We start from the raw sequence: 3893 nt of genomic DNA, 5'->3' as shown, positions 1-3893 counted from the left end.
AAAAAAAAAAAAAAACCCACTAGTTTCGTACTGTTTAAATGTGGTCTATTTTAATCATTACTTGTGCAGTCATTGAACACCATCCCTTGCCTTAAATGCCCATTCAGGTACTCCTGGCATTTTTGGGTCTGCCACAGGTCGTATTTAATCCAGACTCAATTCTCCCCTTCTCCCTGGATTGTTTTGATTCTCATCTAGGTCACAATTTTCCTGATGAGATAACTTGGTTTTGCCTTTTCCTAGCAAAAGTAAATCATCTCTATGGTTAAAATAAAAGATTAAACTGCATTTCTAATAAGGTGAATGGTACTCAGACATTGCTGTATTTGATCATCTACCTTAAACCAACACTAGAATTTATATCTGACATAAGAATTACACTGATTTTCTGTTGTTATTCACATCATAAAATAAGAATCATTTATGAACAAACCAGGACTCATCTAGAGGCGGAATGGGAGCTGAGTTGGAAGTATGAAAGTCAACACTGGGTTGAAGGTGATAGGAGGAATCAGGGGCCTCAAGGAAATCAGCAGGGGAAAGCTTGGGAGATAAGGTGCTATGTCATGTATTAGGGAATTCATTTTAATATTTATGCTAGGTTATATATGTTATATAAATTTTGATATAAACTTTGAAGTTTCAGTGTATCAAAATAGAGCCTATTTACAGGGTGTAAAAACTACTGAAAATAAAGTCAAACAGCAGAAAGATAAGTTAATCCTTTCAAATAAATTTTAAAAGAAAGTCAATTGTAAAGCAGTTTTTAAATATCCATAGGGACAGAAGCTAATTCTTGTTAATGTTAACATGCTTGCAAAATCTCTCAGAAATCCATTCCAGCCCTAATCTGAGATTTTTATTTATTTTTTTTTTTGATCCACTAAATCCCTCACTGCAAATAGAGCTTAGGTCTCATTGTTCTCACTTTACTGGAGATGGGATCCTGTCACTATCTTCTAAGACTAAAGCAGAGAGCCTGTGGTCACTGGTCTAGATTTGGAAGAGAGTATCCATTCATTTCTCTCCTAATGGGCTTCGTTTAAACTGACCCCCAGGCTGAGAGCACTGGCTGCTGGTACTGCTCCAAATACAATTTCTTCCAAATTGGCAGTTAGAATATTCTGATTCAGAGCAGGGTCAATGAATTGGGAGCTCTGGTGGCCTAAGGAGCTCTGGTGGCGTAGTGCCTAAGCCATTTGACTGCTGACCAGAAGGCTGGCAATTCAAACTCACCAGCCACTCATTGGAAGGAAGGTTGAGCAATCTACTTCTGTAGGGATAATGCCTCGGAAACCCAAGGAGTGGGCACTAGGAGTCAGATCAGACTTGATGGCAATGGGTTTATGGGTTAAAGAGCTACAGAATAAGGCAGTTTATCAGCATTTCAAAGAGGAACTGTATAGCTACTGGTCAGGGTATGACTTCCATTCCTACCTGTCTTGTGTGTCTTATATTTCTATGCTATATGTTTATTACTCTCCTTTAAACTTTAATTGACTCTATTATAGAAATGAAATAATAGCATTTGTGCATATCAAATACTGTTTTATATTGCCTATTCTCAGTTCTATAACAAAAAAGTGAATTGAATATTCTCTATGCAATAGAAAATTAATATTAAATATCTTTTGCAAGGAGAAAGGGAAGGAATAGGCCTTTGCTTGAGATTTTCCTGGTTCAATGCCTGGGGAAATGTTTTCCACCTTTGCTCAATGAGCATTTCCCATACTTGGGTACCATTCCGAGTCCTTAAGTGCCTCTGTGAGCTATGTCCTGTTTTGGGTTTCTCCCTAACAAGCTAAATATTTTCATCTTTAGTATGTTTTCTCAAAACTATTTTATGATTGCCTTTGGACTCCTCTCTAAATCCCTTTCAAATTCTTTATATCTTTCTTTGTGCAAACCAGAATAAGACATGCATCTTTCATACATATGATGACAAGTATATACTAGTGACTTTACATTTACTTCTTTTTGTGTGACTAAGAGTGATAGATTTCTTGCATGCTTTTATTCTACCTTCTGATCCTGTGGTGGTGAAGTTTGTGTGTCAACTTGGCTGGGCCTGGTTGAGTGCCTGGGCAGCTGGATGTAATATTCCCCATAATGAGACTGCTAATCAACTCCATGGTGGAATCTACTGTGAGCAGCTGAGTGTGAGTTACTTTAAGGATGTGGTCTGCTTCCTGTATATAAGGAGAAGCCTTGGGGAATGGTCTCTAGCTTATGGCACGCTTGAACGCTGTATGTAGCCATGTTGTTCAGCAGCCTGCCGTGCTCTGCCGACCGTGGGACTTTCAATGGACTTCAATTAATGGCCTGCAGTGTGGTTTGATAACATTAGGACTGTGCCTTTTTACTTGTCAACCTTGGGCTTGTCAGCCTCAGTGGCCAGCAGCTGTCTGAGTGAAGAAAATCCTCTAGCTTCAATGGGCCAGGCAGGAGCAGGAGGCAGAGCTGAAGCCCAAGGCTGAGGGCCTTTCACCCAGCCCCTAGAGCCTGGCACTTTGAACTTGGACTTAAAGCCTCCAAACTGTAAGAGAATAAACTCCTGTTCAGGCCATCCTTTTTGTGGTATACTCCTGTCAGAGTGGCACTCGGTAACCAAAACAGATCCTAATTAAGAACATAAACAGAGAAGATGGTCACAGCCCTGCTAGTGCAGTGGTAAGTGCTCAGCTGTTGAGAATGGTCAGTGTTCTGAACCCATTAGCTGCTCTGCAGAAGAAAGATATAGCAGTTGACTTCCATGAAGATTACAGGCTTGGAAACCCTATGGGACAGTTCTACTCTATCCTCTAGGGTTGCCATGAGTAAGAATTTACAACACTAGGTTTAAAGGGCCAAGGAAGGACCTTGGCCTCTGATCACTGCTTATGCTGTGTCCCAAAGATTTTGGTATGTTGTGTTTTCATTCTCATCTGATTCAAGGAATTTCTCATTTCTTCTATTACCTAGTCATTTTTTTGTTATGTGCCATCAAGTTGGAACCAACTCATAGCGATGTTTTGTATAGTATGTTATACAACCCTCCTTGGGTTTCCCAGGCAGTATCACTACAGAAGTAGATTGCTCAACCTTCCTTCTGAGGAGGGTATTATTCAGTGTCCATATATTTTCTCTTTTTCCATTGATCTTCCTATTGATGATTTCTAATTTTATAGCACTGTGATCTGAGAAGACACTTAGGAATATATCACTGTTTGCAAATTTATTGAAGTTTGCTTTGTGGCCTAACATACAGTCTTTCCTGGAGAATGTTTCATATACACTGGAAAAGAATGTATATTGTGCTGTTGTTGGGTGAAGTGCTCTGTAGTTGTCTATAAGGTCACATCGGTGGATTATATTTTTTAGTTCTATGTCTTTGTTGAGTTTCTTCCCAGTTCTATCTTTCCTTGAAAGTGGTGTATTAAAGTCACCTACTGTGACTGTGGAGTCATCTATTTATCTTTTCAAATCTGTTAAAATCTGATTTATGTATTTTGGGGCTCTTTCATTGTGCGCATAGATATTTATGGTTATGTCCTCTTGTTCAGTTTATCCTTTAATCATTAAAAAATGTCCTTCTTTGTCTTTTATAGTTGTTTTTGTCTTAAAGTCAGTTTTATTAGAAATTAATATTGCGACTTCTGCTCTTTTTTGATTACCATTTGCTTGATATATCTTTTTCTTAACTTTTAATTTTTTTTTTTTCATTGTGATTTGGGTGAAGATTTACAGAGCAAATTCACTTTCCATATAGCAGTTCACATACACTTTATCTCATGACATTAAGCACAGTTTACTACAATGCAACAGCTCCCCTCCCAACTCTTCCCCACAGTTACCTCTTCCCAGTGTCCATCCCTCCAGGGATTCCTGCCCCCTGAGCTGTTTCCCTGTGCATA

Source organism: Orycteropus afer, unplaced genomic scaffold (assembly GCF_000298275.1).
Source record: "Orycteropus afer afer isolate SDZICR_OR568_19922 unplaced genomic scaffold, OryAfe1.0 scaffold00056, whole genome shotgun sequence".
NCBI lineage: Eukaryota > Metazoa > Chordata > Mammalia > Tubulidentata > Orycteropodidae > Orycteropus > Orycteropus afer.
Note: the sequence above shows the minus strand (reverse complement) of the source record.